Source organism: Hyperolius riggenbachi, chromosome 10 (genome assembly GCF_040937935.1).
Source record: "Hyperolius riggenbachi isolate aHypRig1 chromosome 10, aHypRig1.pri, whole genome shotgun sequence".
NCBI lineage: Eukaryota > Metazoa > Chordata > Amphibia > Anura > Hyperoliidae > Hyperolius > Hyperolius riggenbachi.
In genome coordinates, this window is record NC_090655.1 from 61,642,371 (window position 1) to 61,666,683 (window position 24,313).

Here is a 24,313-nt window from a genome sequence, read left to right on the forward strand (position 1 = left end):
AAGAGGGGCTTGTTTGAGGGATTAGTAGAGATTTTGGTGAGAGAAAGGACATAAGTGTGGGGGGGAGGGAGGAATGAGCCTTGGGGAATTAAAGTGGCCATACATCTGTTGACTTGACAGACGATCAACTGTTTGATATTATCGAATAGGAAAAAAAAAGTTGGTGGAAATTGGTTGAATGTATCTATCTGATATGTTGGGAAATTTTGGGCCAATGTGGTTGTCAGGTACGATAATCACGGCGTGCGATAACCACGAATCTTAGACACGACGTAAACCCTGGCCGTTGTTCCTCAAAATGTATTATGTGCCCCCGGTGCCTGTACTTTACCCATCACACTGTCCCTAGAGTGTCCTTGCTGTATTTCCGCATTGGCGCTCCACGTGACTACTGGCATATACGACGTGGGGTGCGTGTGTGACGTCATTTGGGCTGGGGCTGCCATGATAATGGGCCTCTAGTTTGTTTTTCCCCCAGGCCAAAAGGTCCCAGTCCTCCCCTGCAACTGTCCCTCTTTTTATTCCCATTCTTTAAATTGATATATTACTAAATTTAAAATTGTTAATATGAAGGTAAATTAACCGGCAGTGCTTGCGGCAGTGGTGAGCAGGCGTTGGCTCGGTAGCACACCTCCTTAAACACGTGGCCAGAAGCGCTCTGCGAATTTACTCTACGCAGTCATGACTAGAGATGGCCCGAACGGTTCGACCACGAACTTATTCACGAGTTTGACCCGCCCCCTATACTACATCATTAGGCTCAACTTTGACCCTCAACATCACAGTCAGCAGACACAGGGCAGCCAATAAGGCTACACTCCTTCCTGGAGCCCCCCCCTTATATAAGGCAGCTGCGTCGGCCATTATTTCACTCGGCGTGGCTGCAGTAATTAGAGAAGGGAGAGGAACCTGCTGTAGACATAGGGAAAGCTTAGTTAGGCTGTTGTTAGGCTTGTTAGCTTGCTCTTTGCTGATACTTATTTCTAAGAAGCACCCCAAAACAGCTCTTTTGAGAGCTAATGTTCTTTTGATGTGTTTTTTTTTTTTGTGTGTGTGTGTGGCCCACTGACACTTGCATGTACAGCCCTGTCAGTCGCAGCTGGCCCTTGGTAATTGCTATACTGTGCAAGGCCCAGCACATTCAGTGACTACCTTTTCACTGCACCTGTGTGGGACAGCTGCATATTTGTAATACCAGTCACTGCATAACTGTTCATGTTTACTGCACCTGAGTGACAGCACGCAGTGTTATATATACCAGTCACTGCATACCTGTTCATGGTACCTGTGTGTGTGACAGCTGCACATTTGTAATACTAGGTTCGGTAGGGTTAAGAGACGCCCGGGCAAGGTGATGATATAAGTACAGTCTATATGACCCCACGCTCCTCTATACTACAATACTAGTCCAGCCCGGCCCCCCTCCCAGATCCTTCCCCTCTGTGAACCCAAATACCCCCCCCCCCTTATATTACCCACCCCACACCCACAGCATAGGAGATAATCTTTCTCCTCTCTCTGCCAACATACAGCAGGAGAAAGATAATCAGATTTATCCCCTATTTTACACATTGGCAATATACCATCAGGAAGATCTATGCGCATAATTAACTCTATGCCCACCTGGGGTACACACACTTGTGTGTGCATATATATATACAGTGGTTTGCAAAAGTATTCGGCCCCCTTGAAGTTTTCCACATTTTGTCATATTACTGCCACAAACCTGAATCAATTTTATTGGAATTCCACGTGAAAACACAAAGTGGTGTACACGTGAGAAGTGGAACAAAAATCATACAGTACATGATTCCAAACATTTTTTACAAATCAATAACTGCAAAGTGGGGTGTGCGTAACTATTCAGCAGCCCTTCCTGCTGGAAGGTGAACCTCCGCCCCAGTCTCAAGTCTTTTGCAGACTCCAAAAGGTTTTCTTCCAAGATTGCCCTGTATTTGGCTCCATCCATCTTCCCATCAACTCTGACCAGCTTCCCTGTCCCTGCTGAAGAGAAGCACCCACAGATCATGATACTGCCACCACCATATTTGGCAGTGGGGATGGTGTGTTCAGAGTGATGTGCAGTGTTAGTTTTCCGCCACACATAGTGTTTTGCATTTTGGCCAAAAAGTTCCGTTTTGGTCTCATCTGATTAGAGCACCTTCTTCCACATGAGCAGCTGTATTTGAACTGACATTAGATTACAACCAGGTGCACTCTATTTAGTCATTAGCACTCATCAGGCAATGTCTATCGGCAACTAACTGCACTCAGACCAAAGGGGGCTGAATAATTACGCACACCCCACTTTGCAGTTATTTATTTGTACAAAATGTTTGGAAGCATGTATGATTTTCGTTGCACTCCGCATGTGTAAACATCTTTGTATTGGCCTTTCATGTGGAATTCCAATAAAATCGATTCATGTTTGAGGCAGTAATGTGACAAAATCACCCCCCCTTTTTCTTTCTTGGGGTGTGTGTGTGTGTGTGTGTGTGTGTGTGTGTGTGTGTGTGTGTGTGTGTGTGTGTGTGTGTGTGTGTGTGTGTGTGTTATGCGTGTTATGCGCACACGTACACTAATAGTGGTGTGTGCGGATGTATGTGTGCTACTCATCTCCTATCTACATTAGAATGACAATTCTATTAGCAAGAGCACTTGTCCCCATTAAGTAGAAACAAGAATACAGTGGCTTGCAAAAGTATTCAGCCCCCTTGAAGTTCTCCACATTTTGTCACATTACTGACACAAACCTGAATCAATTTTATTGGAATTCCACATGAAAGACCAATACAAAATGGTGTACACGTGAGAAGTGGAACGAAAATCATACATGATTCTATTTTTTTTTTTTACAAATAAATAACTGCAAAGTGGGGTGTGCTTAATTATTCAGCCCGCCTGAGTCAATACTTTGTAGAACCACCTTTTTCTGCAATTACTGCTGCCAGTCTTTTAGGGTATGTCTCTACCAGCTTTGCACATCTAGAGACTGAAATCCTTACCCATTCTTCTTTGCAAAACAGCTCCAGTTCAGTCAGATTAGATGAACAGCAGTTTTCAGATCTTGCCACAGATTCTCGATTGGATTTAGATCTGGACTTTGACTGGGCCATTCTAACACATAGACATGTTTTGTTTTAAACCATTCCATTGTTGCCCTGGTTTTATGTTTAGGGTCATTGTCCTGCTAGAAGGTGAACCTCCGCCCCCGTCTCAAGTCTTTTGCAGACTCCAAGAGGTTTTCTTCCAAGATTGCCCTGTATTTGGCTCCATCCATCTTCCCATCAACTCTGACCAGCTTCCCTGTCCCTGCTGAAGAGAAGCACCCCCAGATCATGATACTGCCACCACCATATTTGACAGTGGGGATGGTGTGTTCAGAGTGATGTGCAATGTTAGTTTTCCGCCACATATAGAGTTTTGCATTTTGATCAAAAAGTTACATTTTGGTCTCATCTGACCAGAGCACATTCTTCCACATGTTTGCTGTGTGTCCCCCACATGGCTTGTGGAAAACTGCAAACGGGACATCTTATGCTTTTCTGTTAACAATGGCTTTCTTCTTGCCATGTTCAACACTGGGATCGCAAAAGGCAAATTACAATCGCCTATGGAATGTGATTGCATTTTTACCAAGCAAATGTGGCTCCATGTTGCAGTGATTGCATTTTTCGAGTCTCATTCCAGAGAATGAGAATTGCACTCTAACTGCCACCAACATGTTGCATGCAGTGCACCTTTGCTACATATGCACACCGCAGGCACTGCAAGGATTTACCACAGTGCATTGTTGGATACCGGCTATCAGCAAACAGCAAAAACGCGCCCCAACAAAAGCACACCAAGTGTGAACTGGCCCTAGAGAGAATTTGATTAGGGATTACAAATTGTTGCAACCTGCAGTGTAGAACTCAGGGGCATATTTAAAATGATTTCAATATACCCTCAATTTCTACTTATGGCCTCCTCCTCCCCACAGCCATACCAATCCTCACCAAAAAGTTACAAAGCATAGAAGCGCAAATAAAACAAAAAAGATGCAGGCCAACAATCGTAATTCTGGAAAATACCAATTGCACTAACAAAAACCCGGCAATGCAATTTACATGTTCATCGCCGTGCTGTTGCTATTGGCAAAATGGGCACGATACAATTTTTTAATCGTAACGTGCCTAATACAAAAGGCCTCTAATTAGTTGATCTCCCTCTAAGATCGTTTATTATTTTTTTTTCGGGCAGAGTACTTTGGCTAATCCAATTGGCTAAAAGTAAATCAAGTAAATCGCATTTTGGCCAATAGGATTGTAAGCCGGCCCACCATGGCAAGGTAGACTCTTAGGGCAGGTTGGGGTAAGGGAGTAAGAGAGGTATAGGGGATGGCAGTTTTGAAGAGGGATAAGGGGGATAGATGGTCATCATGGGTACCACTCTTACACCTTCAAGTGTAAAGTCTGGAAACACGACGACCACCTGATAAATAATTGGGATCCAATTGGACCCCTTAGGCCTGGTTCAACATTGGGATCGCAAAAGGCAAACCACAATCGCCTATGGAGTGTGATTGCATTTTTACCAAGCAATTGTGGCTCCATGTTGCAGTGATTGCGTTTTTCGAGTCTCATTCCAGAGAATGAGAATGGCATCATAACTGCCACCGAAATGTTGCATGCAGTGCACCTTTGCGACATATGCACACTGCAGGCACTGCAAGGATTTACCACATTGCTTTGCTGAATACCAGTTATCAGCAAAAAGAAGAAACACTCCCCACCAAAAGCACTCCAAGCACCAACAAATGACTGTGCATGATACAAAGTAAGTAAAAACATGGGGTGTATTGTAATACAGAAAAATGTATATACCAAATATAAACGCACTGGCTCAAAATTCAGACTTGGTAGACAAAGTAATTACAGTGACAAATGTTACATGATGAATAAAACGTATAACACATTTCAAGACGCAACATGTTGAGAGAGCCTTGTCCTTGTGAGCTTACAATCTATGGGAATTGGGGGGATGGGGTAGTAAACAACATGTATACCAAGAGGTGATGTGGTTTTTGGTTTCCTAGTGAGGAGCACAACTTGGCCAGAGGCTGATGTGGAAGTGGCCTAAGTTGGAGTGTGTATGCTTGTTGGAAAATGTATCTATCAAGTGTGATGATTTTTAAGGACCATATACTAGCACAGAGTAATAATTCATAGCAGCAATTCATAGCTGTTGCATGAACTGGAGAATTGTTGCCACCCTGTCATCCTATAAATTCTAACACCAGATTACTATCAAGTGTGACCATGTTTCAGGGCGGTATACAGTCACGCTCTGTCAGTCAGTTGTAAATGGTGGTGAGAAATGACTTTTGGGTACCTCTCCCATTTGTAGAGCTGCAGGACTGTCTTACAGGATGTATTCTCTGCAGAATCCGGCACCCGGCCTCCAGTACTGCAGAGTGGCCAGGATCTGCTTTCCTTTCCGTCCTCTTCCCCAATGTGCATCCATACTAGAACAGCAGAAAAAAGCACCACCTGAGAGGGCGTGTGCCAGAGGCTCCCAGCATCCTCTCTCTATACCCAGCTGAGTATTGTGAGGTCATCAGGTAATCCTGACCAGGGCAGTTTCTAGGCAAAAATACACCCAGGGCGGGGGGGTGAAAAGTGCCCCCCCCCACGTGGAGCCAGGTATAGGTGCCCGCAGTATAGGTTAGCAAGGTCTAGTTGCACTCAGTATAGGTAGGCAGCTATAAGTCCCCCCAGTATAGGCAGCCAGGCATAGGTGCCCCAGTATAGGTAGCCAGCTATAGGTCCCTACAGTATAGGTTAGCCAGGTAGGTGCCTCCAGTATAGGTATGCAGTATAGATGTCCCGGCATCGGTTAGATAGGCAAGTGTCGCCGCTATAGGTTAGATAGGTAGGTGCCCCCAGTACAGGTTAGCTAGGTGGGTGGCTCCAATATAGGTAGCCAGAATAGTTGCCCCCAGTATAGCTAGCTAGGTAGGTGCCGCCAGTATAGGCTAGATAGGTAGGTGCCCGCAGTATAGGCTAGATAGGTAGCTGTCCCCAATAAAGGCTAGATAAGTAGGTGCCCCCAGTGCAGGTTAGATAGGTAGGTACCTCAAGTACAGGTTAGATAGGTAGGTACCTCCAGTACAGGTTATATAGGTAGGTACCTCCAGTACAGGTTAGATAGGTAGGTGCCCCCAGTTATAGGTTAGATAGGTAGGTATGACAAAAAGGTTAGTCAGGAGCCTCATATACAACGTATCAAAAATATTTTTGTATTCCGAAAGCATAGTGTGAACAACCCCCCCCCCCCCCCCCCTCCCATTTAAAACCATAAAAATGGCTGCAGTTCCCATAGAGGATGTTAGGCCTAGCGCTAGATGAATTTGGAGTGCACTCCAATTATTCAATCATAAACAACAGTTACCAATAGCGTATTTGTTTGGGGGCCCCCTTTATGTAAACTCGGGATGCTATTAATCCTTGTGATGTTCTCTATAGGTATCCGGGTCATGTGCCATATGTCATGGATAGCATATGCTGAATAGACTTCAGCCTCTTACTTTAGCTCCACTTTTTATATGCAGAACATACCCAGCATATTTTCTAAGCAGACCGGCACTCACCTGTCCTTTTTGTATAAGCGTATTACGCTATAATGGCGGGTACTTCCGGCATTAGCAACATCCATATGCCAGGTTCCCTAGCGTGCCACTCGTCTGCCGCCGTCCGTTTATGTGCACCGGCTACTTCTGACGTTTCGGGCGTTTTGAAGCAGGAACTAGGATGCTGGGGGGAGAGAGCGAGGCCGTACACAGAGATCCGTCACATGATCGCAGCCTCACGTGACGCGTTTCACCCGGCGTCTGGTTTCTTCAGACAGGTAGGTACCTGCAATATAGGTTAGATAGGTAGCTGCCCCCAGTTAGGTTAGATAGGTAGGTACCAGCAATATAGGTTAGATAGGAAGCTGACCCCAGTATAGGTTAGATAGGTAGGTATCTGCAATATAGGTTAGATAGGAAGCTGACCCCAGTATAGGTTAGATAGGTAGGTACCTGCAATATAGGTTAGATAGGAAGCTGACCCCAGTATAGGTTAGATAGGTAGGTACCTGCAATATAGGTTAGATAGGTAGTAGAGATGGCCCGAACAGTTCACCGGCAAACGGTTCCAGGCAAACTTTCGGTGGTTCGCGTTTGCCAGCAAAGGTGAACTTTTGCGGAAGTTCAGTTCGCCCCATAGTGCACCATTATGGTCAACTTTGACCCTCTACATCAGTCAGCAGGCACATTGTAGCCAATTAGGCTACACTCTCTCCTGGAGCCACTCTCCCCCTTATAAAAGGCAGGCAGCGCTGGCTATTACACTCACTCGTGTACCTGCAGTAATTAGTGAAGGGACAGCTGCTGGCAGACTCTCATAGTGAAAGATTAGTTAGGCTCTTGTAGGTTTGTTAGCCATATGCGTTTTGTATGCGCTTTTCAATTGCGTTTTATGCTAATCCCTAGGAAGACAACAGGAAGTGGAAATGCATCAAAAAACAATTTTTTAAAATAAAACATATAAAAACGCATGTAAAACGCAAACATAAAAATTGCATACCATTGCGTTCCCATTGACTTTTATTATGTGCGTTTTTTAATATTATGCAAAAAACATGCATTTTAAAAATGCATGTTTGTAAACACATATGCGTTTTTATATGCATTTTTTCCTGCGGCCCATCAGCTTCCATTAGCGACAAAAACGCAGCGTTTGTTCTGCAACGTTAGCGTTTCTGCTAAGTGTTCACCTAGCCTGTATGTTCTCTATTCCATATACTTATTCCTCCTATATGCATCCTCTATGTATAACCAGCTGAGTATTGTGAGGTCATCAGGTAATCCCAGCATCCTCTATACCCAGCTGAGTATTGTGAGGTCATCAGGTAATCCCAGCATCCTCTATACCCAGCTGAGTATTGTGAGGTCATCAGGTGGGGAAAAAACAGCTGTAACTGATCAGTCAAGTTTTCATTTGGAAAGACAATTTACAGCATGTCGGGACTATTTGCATGTAAATGATAATGTATTCTGTTCTAGGGATTTGATTATATTTACTTCTTTTCATAATTCACACTGATGTAATGCTTCCTGAGTGAGGTCTGTTGGCCTTTTTGTATATATGGACTTTGCTTACCTTTACACACGCACGCACACACCACTCTGTGATCTTTTGTTAGATATTTGACAGGTATATATAGAGCCATCATTTCTGATATCATTTGGTATATCTGCTTACATTACTTTTTCTCTGGCTACTAATAAATATATATATATATATATATATATATATATATATATATATCTTTCATTACCATAATTGCTGTATTAAAATCCTTATGTAATTATGATTGTTGTTTAATTAATTACTAAAACATTCCTTCCTTCGGTTTGCGGCATCGGAGCTAGTGTTGTCCGGATCATGAACGATTCGGATCTTTGATCCGAATCTATTTTATGAGTCGATCATCCGAATCATCAAAATGAACGATTCGGATCGCAAAAGGGGCGGGGCCAGGAGCGACACGCCCCCTCTCAGCGGGCAGCGGGGTCCTGGAAGCAGGGATCGCTCTGTTGGATGGGAGCCAGCCTTGCAGGGAGACAGGTAGATGAGAGAGAGGGGACATGGATGCCACTGCCAGATATGTGTAGAGCACACATACTGGCTGCAATGTGCTGCCCATTATAGGCTGGCTGTTCCGTAGTGCTGCACAGTGATCACATTGGAAGCTTTTGGCTCAGCTCAGCACAGCTCAGTAACTTTGCAGACAGTGTGATTGCAGCGTAATATAATCCTCCTGCACTGGGCACTAAACAGCTGCACTTATCTTCTGGGAATGCTTTCTTTCACTGTGCGACCTTTTCTTTCAAAGTGTACAGATGAGCATGTAGGTGAAATACATGTAAAGCATATGACTTCAGCATGTGGGTATTACGCGCAAACATTTCTGCTCTCTGCTCGTCCCTCCTCCCTTCTCTGTCCACTCCCTGCCCTCTGTCCATCTTCTCCCCTTCTCTGTGTGTCCACTCCCTCCCCTTCTCCTGTCCACAGACCTGTCCTGCTGTTCATTTCACCCCCGAATGCTTCCTGTAGTAAAATGATCCGAGATTCGGATCAAAGATCCGGATCTCTTCAATGATCCGATTCGAATCATCCGGATCATTGAAAAGATCCGAACTTCCCATCTCTAATCGGAGCTGCGATCAGCGCCAGAGAAGCCCTGCTCGGCTCGTCGGTCTCTAGGCGAATGCCTCGCTCCCGCACCGGAGCTTCCTTTTAAAGCCACAGAGCGGACCACGTTGAGAACAGACACAGACCCCGCGCGCCGCTGCGCCACACTTGTGCTTCTTCTCCCGCCTCTTCGCGGGGTTTTTCAGGCGATCGGCGACCCCCAAACCCGGGACCACCCGCATATCTCCATCTCCGGACTCCCCACCCAAGAACCGAACAGGAATCGCAGAGAAATGCCGGCGCTTTCATGTGGAAATCCCCCGATCCATGGACGCCCCCTGGCGGTCACAGCGCCAGCGGTGGGGAGACAGCTGTTCGGGGGCAGATTGCAGTGGTGAGAGGGGGCAGAGAGGGGAGATCGCTGCCGGGAGTGGACGAGGGGTCTCTGGCAGACACGTGTAATGTTATTTGGGGCCTCCAGGGGGCGGTGATGGGGAGCTATGAGCAGTGTAGTGTGATTGAAGAAGCACAGAGGCTGTCACGTGACCCCGGAGCTGTCGGCACTGGAGGTTCAGATGCGGCTCCTCACGTGCAGAGGGGAGGGGCTCTGGCACATCCCCCCGCCCCCCATGCCTTTTTTTACATACAGCAAAGGTGGCTGCAAGAAGCCACGCCCCCGGCGCCGAGAAGCTCCGCCCCCCAATCTAGGACACTTTGGATAGGCAGCCCTGACAGGAATTTGGGAGCAGGTGAGAATGTGCATCCCCCAAAGCAGCACCCACACTGATCACCCTTACTGACCCCTCCTCCCCCCCAGCACCCACAGTAACTTCTCCTTCATCCACACACCCACACCTCTCCCTCCACCAATCACCCACACGGACCCCTCACCCCCCCCCCGCCTTCCCCAGAACCCACAGTAACTTCTTCCTCACCCACCCACACTGACCTCTCCCTCCACCAATCACCCACACGGACCCCTCACCCCCCCCCCCCCCCCACAGTAACTTCTTCCTCACACACCTACACTGACCTCTCCTTCCACCAATCAACCCACGCTGATCCCTCACCCCCCCCCCCCCCCCCAGAACCCACAGTAACTTCTCCCTCATCCCCCCACACACACTGACCTCTCCCTCCACCAATCACCAACACTGACCCCTCCCCCACCTCCAGAACCCACAGTAACTTCTCCCTCATCCACCCCCCACACCCACACTGACCTCTCCCTCCACCATTCACCTACACTGACCCATCACCTCCCCCCCCCCCCCACACACACACACACACACTGACCTCTCCCTCCACCCACACTGACCTTTCCCTCCCAACAGCACCCACACTGACCTCTGCCTCTCCCACCCCCCACACTAACCTCTCCCACCCCCCACAATCCACACTAACCTCTCCCTTCCCTGACAACCACACTGACCTCTCCATTCCCCCACCACTCACACTAACCTCTCCCACCCCACAGAACCCACTCTTACTTCTCCCTGACCCGACATTGGGTATCATTCATAAAGCATTTCCCAGAAGTCTAAAATACCGACAGCTGTGTTTTCCTGCACTGATTCTCATTACCGACAACACTTATGAATGATACCCAATCACACTGATTGATGAAGTTCCCCCTGTTGGTGTCTTTTGAAGCATGCACTTTACTTAACATTGTTTGTGTCTTGTTACCTCCCTCTTGGCAACCAAACAACAAAAAATCCCCCTCCTCTCTCTTTCTGAGTATACATAAATAATGGACACTATGCTTGCGGCGCATACAACTTATCAAACATTGAATTGGGTAGGACATGTACGCTATGCTTAGTGCCTCTTACCTGATTGGCTATATCCATATAGCTTTGCATTTACTTATTGTTTGAGTCAAACAGTAACGCCCCTTACTTGGGATGTCTCTGCTCTGCATTTCGTGCCGATTTTCCTGCTGTATTTTCAATATTATTATTTTGTTCATCACTTTATTTACATGTATATTATCCCTTGTGTACCATGATATAATGTTGTTTTATCCTTAATATTGTGTGACACTTTGTGAAAAAACTGTTGTTTTTAATTTAGGGACATTGTAATCAGCCCTGGTAACTATTTGCGTTCCAAGCCGGCATAGCACTTCCTGAAGTGACGCACCTCCGTTTGACGGTGACGCACTTCCGGCTGCCGGGCTTGGTTACCCATGTGCGCTTGCCATTGATGGGCATAGACCAGCACACAGCGACATAATGGATGCGCTACAGGGAAGGGAATCACGTGGACTCTTGCGCTCCATGACTCATTTTCAACACCGCTTGGAAGGCAGATATATTTGCGCTCCAGCTGATGATGTTCTTCACTCGGACAGCTTGTCCTATCAGAGCGCTCCATCCACGAAGGTCCCCAGCTCTTAAAGGGATACTTAAGTCAAAAATAAAAAATGATTTATACTCACCTGGGGCATCCCTCAGCCCCCTGAAACTGTATGGTGCCCTCGCAGCCTCGCTCCGATCCACCTGTCCCCGCCGGCGGCTACTTCCGGGTTCGGCGACAGCCGCTGACAGGCTGGGAACGTGAGTGATTCTCCGCGTTCCCAGCCGCTATATCATCCTCTATGTTGCTATAGCGTATAACATATACGCTTTTGCTGCATAGAGGGTGATATAGCGGCTGGGAACGCAGAGAATCACTCACGTTCCCAGCCTGTCAGCGGCTGTCGCCGAACCTGGAAGTAGCCGCCGGCGGGGACAGGAGGATCGGAGCGAGGCTGCGAGGGCACCATACAGCTTCAGGGGGCTGAGGGATGCCCCAGGTGAGTAAAAATCATTTTTTATTTTTGACTTAAGTATCCCTTTAAGCAACTCCTTTTCTTATGATACACTGCTCCTGAGGAAGTTGTTATCTTTAACCACGACACGTGTGGAGCGTCTGGCCCTCATCTGAATGCTGCTATCAATTCCAGGACCCTCCAGTATCGGTATATGTATGCTACAACCCCATAAATAACTTTTTGAATTGCATTACTGATCCCTATATGCACTGTTCATGCACTTTTACCTGAACACTCATATTCTTTGAGCATTATATCTATCCTTATTTCTTAGCACTTTGGTCACTGTTGGGCTTATTACTGTAGCATGTCATTTTCAGGTCTTGACCCGGGTCTGGGATTGCCTTACATTGGGCTCAAGCATTGAACCCAATTTTTGACAATTTAAGCAGTTACAGGGCTGATTGTTTACATAGGTGGTGAGACACTTATTGATCATTGGTCCGCAATTGATGTATTGTGGTGAGTTGCTGCTTGTCAGCTGTAATTTTTTAAATTATTTTATGTGTTCTTTGCATGGTGTCCAATAAAGATTGTTTACATTTGGAATGGTGGTGCAGCCTGTATTTCCAAGACCTCTTTTTTCTTTTTTATGGTTAAGGTATGATGCTTTTTGTCCTGGTAGCTGCACACCAGTACTATTGAGGAGTGCAGATTATTTCTATTGCATATCAATCCCAGTCACACAGTGACCAATTGGGCAAAGTTTGAGAACACTTCCATTAACAGTGTAAGAATGGCTGCAGTTTACATTTTCCCAGTGAATGTTGTATTTGTCTCCGCCCACTTTTTGGTTACGGGGATAAAAAGTATCCTATATGTTATTTCAGATAATGTACTATGTGTGTGCCAAATTTCATTCAAATTCCTTCAGCCATTTTTGCGTGATCAAGTAACAAACATCCGCACTTCCCCTTTTATAATATTAGTAGGATATGCTGCATTTTATATATGAACTGCATTTTCTATATGGGCTAATGTGCTTCATTTTCTGTATGGGCTAATGTGCTGCAATTCATATATAGGCTGCTGTTTCTATATGGATTAACCTGCTTATTTTCTATATGGGCTAACATGCTGCATTTTATTAATGGACTGCATGTTGTATATGGGCCAATGTGCTGCATTTTATAGATGGACTGCATTTTCTACATGGGCTAACGTGCTGCATTTTCCATATGGGCTAAAGTGCTGCATTTTCTATTTGGGCTAACGTGCTGCATTTTCTATATGGGCTAAAGTGCTGCATTTTCTATATGGGCTAAAGTGCTGCATTTTCTACATGGGCTAACGTGCTGCATTTTATTAATGGACTGCATTTTCTACATCGGCTAACAAGCTGCATTTTCCATATGGGCTAAAGTGCTGCATTTTCTATATGGGCTAAACGTGCTGCATTTTCCATATGGGCCAATGTGATGCATTTTATATATGGACTGCATTCGGAGCAGTGCTTTTCAGTGCTGCTAGATTTGGCGCAGCCGGCGCCACCATAGACTATTATAGGAATCACATCACACAGCGCTCAGTGAGTAACGTTGGGGCCGTCAAAAGACGGAGCTGAAGTTGCTTAAAAAACACAATAATTCGGCCTCCAGCAATCGCTGGAAGCCAAATTATATCATCCCCCCCCCCCCCCCCTATCCATGGCGGCCTGGAGGGGGAATAGTAATTAACATGGCCCGGACTTGTGCAGAAGCAGGATCAGCCATGTACTGGCTGTGTCCTGCGCCCAAGTCTACCGGCGCAGATTTCACATGTATGCACTGCATTTTCTATACTGGCTAACGTGCTGCATTTTCTGATATGTGAGATGGGCCCCTGTATTGGGGGAGGGGGTGGTTAGAAGCTGTACCCCCACAGCTCTGGAACCTCCTGCAGTCACTGGGGCTGCTCTCTGTGGTTACACCTCTGGTGAACAGTGTGCCCTTTAGCCTTTGCCATAAACAAACACTAGTAACAGAGTATGGTATAGATATTGTGAGGACTGCTTGAGTGTCCTGAACGTAACTGCACAACACTTATAAAGCATATACAGTATATTAGAATCTTGCTGCTTAAATACATTGTTCAAGTAGTCTGAAGTGTGTGTCCAGGTGCCCCAAATGTTCCTGGCATTCCCTTCAGCCATTGCACACTTTAGATCAGCATTGTCTGACAGTTATCTTCTATTGTTCTTCCTACACCTCCAGCTCACCCCTTTTCCCCTTCCCTTTCCGTACAACTGAACAGGCTGCTCAGCAGATAGCCCGCTAGCCTGTCTATACAGAAATCATTCCTAAATTACCACAAAACAAGTGTTTAGCATTTATTTCAATAAAACTGTACCCGACTGGTTTCACTGTTAAGTTTCATCAGGGGCTAAAAGAGCAAACGGCTGAAATGGCATATTTATACCTTCTAAAACTCATGCCGGTGGGGTGAGGCGGACATTTGGCTGAACGGCGTCCTGTGAGTTTATATGCTGTATATCATTTTGGGTCCCTGTCACAAGGGCCCTGATGTGAGTGATTGTTCATTAATGTTTTATTGGGAGTTTTATTGAAATAAATGCTTTCAAGAGAGATACACTTAGATGAGTTCTCATATATTCTTTGCATGCAACCACCGTGGGTACTACTATTTGAGTGAACGTGGACACCTTAGCCCAGTAATTAGAAGACGAGCTGGGAAGATACTGGCCGCTGGTCGTATGATGCCCTGTTTCAGACCCTGTAATTAAGGTCTGATAGAATCTGGTAAGCGCACTTGTTTTGTGGTGCAATATTGGTGGAGGAATTTGAGACTAGCGCCGCAGTTATACATCTTATTTATTGGAAGGACACTGAACTGGAGTGTTTTGAACTGTGGCAGCTTATCTCAATGAGAATTTTTTAACTGTTCAGAGTTTATTTATATGATTGCGCTGATATAGTTTATATATTCCTAAATTACCACCTTGAACTAATGTTTTTATGTGAATGGAGTAATTCATATTTTAATATCAATCAACATTTATAACAGTATTTAACAGTATTTATAAATTAAATGTACTGTTTCCATAACTCCACAGGCCTTTGTCGAATAAGTTCTGGATCGGTGGGATCAAGGAGGATTGAGAAGACTCTGAACTCTCCAGAGGCTTCCCACTACTGAGGTAAGTATTCAATTATCTTTTTTCGCTTCAGGTACCCTTGAAAGGATACATGAGGTGACATGATGAGATACAGTGACTTGCAAAAGTATTTGGCCCCCTTGAAGTTTTCCACATTTTGTCACATTACTGCCAGAAACATGAATCAATTTTATTGGAATTTCACATGAAAGACCAATACAAAGTACTGTACACGTGAGAAGTGGAATGAAAATCATATATGATTCCAAACATTTTTTACAAAAAAATAACTGCAAAGTGGGGTGTGGGCGTAATTATTCAGCCCCTTTTGGTCTGAGTGCAGTCAGTTGCCCATAGACATTGCCTGATGAGTGCTAATGACTAAATAGAGTGCACCTGTGTGTAATCTAATGTCAATACAAATACAGCTGCTCTGTGACGGCCTCAGAGGTTGTCTAAGAGAATCTTGGGAGCAACAACACCATGAAGTCCAAAGAACACACCAGACAGGTCAGGGATAAGTTTATTGAGAAGTTTAAAGCAGGCTTAGGCTACAAAATGATTTCCAAAGCCTTGGACATCCCACGGAGCACTGTTCAAGCGATCATTCAGAAATGGAAGGAGTATGGCACAATTGTAAACCTACCAAGACAAGGCCGTCCACCTAAACTCACAGGCTAAACAAGGAGAGCGCTGATCAAAAATGCAATCAAGAGGCCCATGGTGACTCTGGACGAGCTGCAGAGATCTACAGCTCAGGTGGGGGAATCTGTCCATAGGACAACTATTAGTCGTGCACTGCACACAGTTGGCCTTTATGGAAGCGTGGCAAGAAGAAAGCCATTGTTAACCACAAAGCATAAGAAGTCCCGTTTGCAGTTTGCCACAAGCCATGTAGGGGACACAACAAACATGTGGAAGAAGGCTCTCTGGTCAGATGAGACCAAAATGGAACTTTTTCTTCAAAATGCAAAACGCTATGTGTGGCGGAAAACTAACACTGCACATCACTCTGAACACACCATCCCCACTGTCAAATATGATGGTGGCAGCATCATGCTCTGGGGGTGCTTCTCTTCAGCAGGGACAGGGAAGCTGGTCAGAGTTAATGGGAAGATGGATGGAGCCAAATACAGGGAAATAATGGAAGAAAACCTCTTGGAGTCTGAAAACGACTTGAGACTGGGGTGGAGGTTTACCTTCCAGCAGGACAACGACCCTAAACTTAAAGCCAGGGCAACAATGGAATGGTTTAAAACAAAACATATCCATGTGTTAGAATGGCCCAGCCAAAGTCCAGATGTAAATCCAATCGAGAATCTGTAGCAAGATCTGAAAACTGCTGTTCACAAACGCTGTCCATCTAATCTGACTGAGCTGGAGCTGTTTTGCAAAGAAGAATGGGCAAGGATTTCAGTCTCTAGATGTGCAAAGCCGGTAGAGACATACCCTAAAAGACTGGCAGCTGTAATTGCAGCAAAAGGTGGTTCTACAAAGCATTGACTCAGGGGGCTGAATAATTATGCACACCCCACTTTGCAGTTATTTATTTGTAAAAAATGTTTGGAATCATGTATGATTTTCGTTCCACTTCTCGTGTACACCACTTTGTAATGGTCTTTCATGTGGAATTCCAATAAAATTGATTTATGTTTGTGGCAGTAATGTGACAAAATGTGGAAAACTTCAAGGGGGCCAAATACTTTTGCAAGCCACTGTAGACATGTCTATGTACAGCGCCAAATATACAAATAACTATGCTGTGTTCCTTTTTTTCTTTCCCTGCCTGAAAGAGTTAAACATCAGGAATGCAAGTGACTGGGTTGGGACTGGATGGGACCACAGCGTAACCCTCAGTGATAAGGAATTACAGCCATAATACAGAAAATGGCTTCTGAGAGCAGAAAATAGATTAAAAAGGGTCAACAGTTCATAGACTTTAGCTCTGGCATACTTCAATGAAGGGTTATTGAGCAGAGACAATGAAACAGTAAAAAACTTAAAAAGTAGATTTAAATATAAAATAAAACTTCTGCCGCTGAGGGAGTCATCAGATACTCACTTTGCCCATGCGCTGCGGCTACAAACTTCTTCCTGTTCTTGAGTTCCATCTCACATTAAGAGTGCTTCCTAGGGGACGCTCTTGCTGTGAGATGGAACACAAGAACAGGAAGAAGATTGTAGCTGCAGCGCATGGAGCATGGCCGAAGTGAGTATCTAATGACTGCTGAGCAGCTGCTGCTGCGTCCCCCCTGATCCTGACTACCTATACAGAGGCATCTAATACTGACTATTTATACAGCGGCATCTAATACTGACTATCTATACACAGGCATCTAGTACTGACAGAGCCGGATTAAGGCTAAATGGAGCCCTAAGCAAAGTAACTGATTTGGGCCTCCCCATCATGTCGTAATAGAATCAGAAGATGCAGCTGCACAGCAACATGCCGCAAACACCGGGGCAGCCGAGCTACTGGTTGCTATGTGCAAAAGCTCGCTTTCCTCTGTGGTTGCACAATGCAGGGAATAGCAGCGGCAAAATGCAGAGTGAGAGATGAATGGCTGGGACATTTGCACTCAGGGGCTGGGGCACCCCTGTGAAGAGGGCGCCAGATATTACAGCAGCAGCACTTTCCCCCTGCATCTCCAGCCTGGCAATAGCAGAAAGCTCTGGACACCACCAAACCGGAAGCCGTTCCCCAGACAGAATTACATAACCACCCCCACCACCGAACAACCGATTTCCTCCCAAACTAGACAGCCACCATGCAGCTTCCATCCCAGTGAATACGATAGTCCAGCAGAGAAGGCAGCCACAGCAGGGGAGAATGACAGCACCAGATGACTCACATTCACCTATTGCGATCCAAGCAATAGAGGTCCCGTCATCCGGAGCCCATCTGTCTCCTCTAGAGTGCTGCCGCTCTGTTACTACTTCCTACTTCCTGTCTGATCTGAGAATCAGGAAGTTCAGAGCGAGCGGCTGCACTGTAGAAGAGACAGATGGGTTTCAGACGACGGGATCTCTATCGCTTGGATCATGGATAGGTGAGTGAGCGTTTGCCATCTGCTGCTATCATTCTTGCTGCAGCTGTGGTTCTCTGTGGGAAGGGAGGGCGGAGTGGGCAGCAGGAGGGGGACCTAGGAGGAGAGCCTGGCTCTGAAGACAATCAGCAGCACACGGCATCATTTGACAAGACAAGACAAGACAAGTAACATTTATATCGCACTTTTCTCCTGGTGGACTCAAGGCGCCAGAGCTGAAGCCACTAGGACGCGCACTATAGGCAGTAGCAGTGTTAGAGAGACTTGCCTAAGGTCTCCTACTGAATAGGTGCTGGCTTACTGAACAGGCAGAGCCGAGATTCGAACCCTGGTCTCCTGTGTCAGAGGCAGAGCCCTTAAAGGGACTCCGAGCAGTGCCTGTAGGTATGCCTTTAAGCATACCCACAACTAATCAATTACATCCTCACACCTACCACCATGATGTTTGTAATTATATCCCCCTGGGTTCCTTATATTTCATTGCGTTGTGCTAAATCGAGCTGCCGACTTTGGAGAAAAGTCGTTCTGTGGCTGCAATTTCATTCACGAAAATAGCGAAAACTAAAAGGCATAGGGTGGCCGTTTATATATCATTGGAAAGAGGAGAAAGAGAGCTTTAAAATGATATGCATCTTTCCATAGTTACTGCACTGCTCAGAGTCCCTTTATCCATTATACCATCCAGCCACCGCTGACAGGATGTCGAGGGCTGGTTTATGTGCTGATGGGGCCCCTTTGACTCTTATTGGGGCCCCAAGCGACTGCTTTTGTTGCCTGGTTGGTAATCCGGCCCTGAGTACTGAATATCTATACTGAGGCATCTAATCCTGACTATTTATACAGAGGCATCTAATCCTGACTATCTATACCACGTGTCAAACTCTGGCCCGTGGGCCAAATTTGGCCCGCAGCGCCAGAAAACTTGGCCAGCAAGTGCTTTCCTGATTTTACATTGATTTTGGCCCGTGGCCATGCTCCCGGCTCCGCCCCCTCCCACAGTAAGTTTGCGCTGCCCTCCTTCCTTGTATGAGTGATAGAGCGTGATTACGCTAAAACACTTGCTTGCTCTGCCTAACTAATGACATGAGTGGTTTTACTTCCTGGCCGCCGCTCCATTACCTCCTGGAGTTGGCGATCCGTCCTGCACAGAAGTCCATTCCCCTGATGCTCTTCACATGCCCGGCGCCATGGCATGCAGCAGTGATGTGAAAACAGCAGGGCGGCTCCCCCAGTAACATCGCGTATATAGGAAGTACTTCCTGTATACGCGCCTTCTTTGTCGGAGCCGCTCTGCTGTGTTCACATCACTGCTGCATGCCAAGGCGCTGGGCATGTGAAGAGCATCAGGGGAGCGGACTTCTGTGCAGGACGGGCCGCCGACTCCAGGAGGTAATGGAGCGGCGGCCAGGGAAAAAGGGGCGGCAGGCTGGCTACCTACAGGAGACAGCTACCTATCTAATCTATACTGGGAAACAGCTACCTAATCTATACAGGGGGAAAGCTACCTATCTAATCTATACTTGGGGACAGCTACCTATCTAATCTATACTGTGTACAGCTGCCTATCTATCTAATCTATACAGGGGACAGCTACCTATCTAATCTATACTGGGGGACAGCTGCCTATCTATCTAATCTATACAGGGGACAGCTACCTATCTAATCTATACTGGGGACAGCTACCTATCTAATCTATACAGGGGACAGCTACCTATCTAATCTATACTGGGGACAGCTGCCTATTTAATCTATACAGGGGACAGCTACCTATCTAATCTATACTGGGGGACAGCTACCTATCTAATCTATACTGGGGGACAGCTGCCTATCTATCTAATCTATACAGGGGACAGCTACCTATCTAATCTATACTGGGGGACAGCTGCCTATCTATCTAATCTATACAGGGGACAGCTACCTATCTAATCTATACTGGGGACAGCTACCTATCTAATCTATACAGGGGAAAGTTGCCTATCTAATCTATACTGGGGACAGCTACCTATCTAATCTATACAGGGACAGCTGCCTATCTAATCCATACTGGTGGGCAGCTACCTAGCTAATCTATACTGGGGACAGCTGCCTATGTAATCTATACAGGGGACAGCTGCCTATCTTATCTATACTGGGGGACAGCTACCTAGCTAATCTATACAGGGGGCAGCTGCCTATCTAATCTATAAAGGGGACAGCTGCCTATCTAATCTATACTGGGGACAGCTACCTATCTAATCTATACAGGGGACAGCTACCTATCTAATCTATACTGGGGACAGCTACCTATCTAATCTATACAGGGGACAGCTACCTATCTAATCTATACTGGAGACAGCTACCTATCTAATCTATACAGGGGACAGCTACCTATCTAATCTATACAGGGGACAGCTAACTATCTAATCTATACTGGGGGACAGCTGCCTATCTATCTAATCTATACAGGGGACAGCTACCTATCTAATCTATACTGGGGACAGCTACCTATCTAATCTATACAGGGGACAGCTACCTATCTAATCTATACTGGGGACAGCTACCTATCTAATCTATACAGGGGACAGCTACCTATCTAATCTATACTGGGGACAGCTACCTATCTAATCTATACAGGGGACAGCTACCTATCTAATCTATACTGGAGACAGCTACCTATGTAATCTATACAGGGGACAGCTACCTATCTAATCTATACAGGGGACAGCTAACTATCTAATCTATACTGGGGACAGCTGCCTATCTAATCTATACAGGGGACAGCTACCTATCTAATCTATACTGGGGGACCGCTACCTATCTAATCTATACTGGGGACAGCTACCTATCTAATCTATACAGGGGACAGCTGCCTATCTAATCTATACTGGGGACAGCTGCCTATCTAATCTATACTGGGGACAGCTACCTATCTAGTCTATATTGGGGGACAGCTACCTATCTAATCTATACAGGGGACAGCTGCCTATCTAATCTATACAGGGGTCAGCTGCCTATCTAATCTATACAGGGGACAGCTACCTATCTAATCTATACAGGAGACAGCTGCCTATCTACTCTATGCAAGGGACAGCTACCTATCTAATCTATACAAGGGGCAGCTACCTATCTAATCTATACTGGGGACAGCTACCTATCTAATTTATACAGAGGACAGCTACCTATCTAATCTATACAGGGGACAGCTACCTATCTAATCTATACTGGGGACAGCTACCTATCTAATCTATACTGGGGACAGCTACCTATCTAATCTATACTGGAGACAGCTGCCTATCTAATCTATACTGGGGACAGCTGCCTATCTAATCTATACTGGGGACAGCTACCTATCTAATCTATAATGGGGGACAGCTACCTATCTAATCTATACAGGGGACAGCTACCTATCTACTCTATACAGGGGACAGCTGCCTATCTAATCTATAAAGGGGACAGCTGCCTATCTAATCTATAAAGGGGACAGCTGCCTATCTAATCTATACTGGGGACAGCTACCTATCTAATCTATACTGGAGACAGCTACCTATCTAATCTATACAGGGGACAGCTACCTATCTAATCTATACAGGGGACAGCTACCTATCTAATCTATACTGGGGACAGCTGCCTATCTAATCTATACAGGGGACAGCTACCTATCTAATCTATACTGGGGGACAGCTACCTATCTAATCTATACTGGGGACAGCTACCTATCTAATCTATACAGGGGACAGCTGCCTATCTAATCTATACTGGGGACAGCTGCCTATCTAATCTATACTGGGGACAGCTACCTATCTAGTCTATATTGGGGGACAGCTACCTATCTAATGTATACAGGGGACAGCTGCCTATCTAATCTATACAGGGGTCAGCTGCCTATCTAATCTATACAGGGGACAGCTACCTATCTAATCTATACAGGAGACAGCTGCCTATCTAATCTATAAAGGGGGCAGCTGCCTATCTAATCTATACAGGGGACAGCTACCTATCTAATCTAACAGGGGACAGCTACCTATCTACTCTATGCAAGGGACAGCTACCTATCTAATCTATACAGGGGACAGCTACCTATCTAATCTATACTGGGGACAGCTTCCTATCTAATCTATACTGGGGACAGCTACCTATCTAATCTATACTGGAGACAGCTGCCTATCTAATCTATACTGGGGACAGCTGCCTATCTAATCTATACTGGGGACAGCTACCTATCTAATCTATACTGGGGGACAGCTACCTATCTAATCTATACAGGGGACAGCTACCTATCTACTCTATACAGGGGACAGCTGCCTATCTAATCTATAAAGGGGACAGCTGCCTATCTAATCTATAAAGGGGACAGCTGCCTATCTAATCTATACTGGGGACAGCTACCTATCTAATCTATACAGGGGACAGCTGCCTATCTAATCTATAAAGGGGACAGCTGCCTATCTAATCTATAAAGGGGACAGCTGCCTATCTAATCTATACAGGGGACAGCTACCTATCTAATCTATACATGGGACAGCTGCCTATCTAATCTATACAGGGGACAGCTACCTATCTAATCTATACTGGGGACAGCTACCTATCTAATCTATACTGGGGACAGCTACCTATCTAATCTATACTGGAGACAGCTGCCTATCTAATCTATACTGGGGACAGCTGCCTATCTAATCTATACTGGGGACAGCTACCTATCTAATCTATACTGGGGGACAGCTACCTATCTAATCTATACAGGGGACAGCTACCTATCTACTCTATACAGGGGACAGCTGCCTATCTAATCTATAAAGGGGACAGCTGCCTATCTAATCTATAAAGGGGACAGCTGCCTATCTAATCTATACTGGGGACAGCTACCTATCTAATCTATACTGGAGACAGCTACCTATCTAATCTATACAGGGGACAGCTACCTATCTAATCTATACAGGGGACAGCTACCTATCTAATCTATACTGGGGACAGCTGCCTATCTAATCTATACAGGGGACAGCTACCTATCTAATCTATACTGGGGGACAGATACCTATCTAATCTATACTGGGGACAGCTACCTATCTAATCTATACAGGGGACAGCTGCCTATCTAATCTATACTGGGGACAGCTGCCTATCTAATCTATACTGGGCACAGCTACCTATCTAGTCTATATTGGGGGACAGCTACCTATCTAATCTATACAGGGGACAGCTGCCTATCTAATCTATACAGGGGTCAGCTGCCTATCTAATCTATTCAGGGGACAGCTACCTATCTAATCTATACAGGAGACAGCTGCCTATCTAATCTATAAAGGGGACAGCTGCCTATCTAATCTATACAGGGGACAGCTACCTATCTAATCTAACAGGGGACAGCTACCTATCTACTCTATGCAAGGGACAGCTACCTATCTAATCTATACAAGGGACAGCTGCCTATCTAATCTATACAGGGGACAGCTACCTATCTAATCTATACTGGGGACAGCTACCTATCTAATCTATACTGGGGACAGCTACCTATCTAATCTATACTGGAGACAGCTGCCTATCTAATCTATACTGGGGACAGCTGCCTATCTAATCTATACTGGGGACAGCTACCTGTCTAATCTATACTGGGGGACAGCTACCTATCTAATCTATACAGGGGACAGCTACCTATCTACTCTATACAGGGGACAGCTGCCTATCTAATCTATAAAGGGGACAGCTGCCTATCTAATCTATAAAGGGGACAGCTGCCTATCTAATCTATACTGGGGACAGCTACCTATCTAATCTATACAGGGGACAGCTGCCTATCTAATCTATAAAGGGGACAGCTGCCTATCTAATCTATACAGGGGACAGCTGCCTATCTAATCTATAAAGGGGACAGCTGCCTATCTAATCTATACTGGGGACAGCTGCCTATCTAATCTATACAGGGGACAGCTGCCTATCTAATCCATACTGGTGGGCAGCTACCTAGCTAATCTATACTGGGGACAGCTGCCTATGTAATCTATACAGGGGACAGCTGCCTATCTAATCTATACTGGGGGACAGCTACCTAGCTAATCTATACAGGGGACAGCTGCCTATCTAATCTATAAAGGGGACAGCTGCCTATCTAATCTATACTGGGGACAGCTACCTATCTAATCTATACAGGGTACAGCTG

The 24,313-nt window shown here is 45.7% G+C and overlaps 1 long non-coding RNA gene across 2 annotated transcripts in view; it reads left to right on the forward strand.

Moving 5' to 3' along the window:
• LOC137533830 (uncharacterized) overlaps window positions 1–24,313 on the forward strand; it is a 120,962-nt gene that overhangs the window by 24,929 nt on the left and 71,720 nt on the right. The window contains exons 1-2 of one of the 2 annotated variants that reach the window (XR_011024229.1): window positions 9,689–9,970; window positions 15,092–15,175. This is a non-coding gene — a long non-coding RNA (uncharacterized lncRNA). Of the gene's footprint in view, window positions 1–9,688; window positions 9,971–15,091; window positions 15,176–24,313 lie in introns of those variants that run through there. The other variant, XR_011024228.1, reaches the window with a different exon arrangement.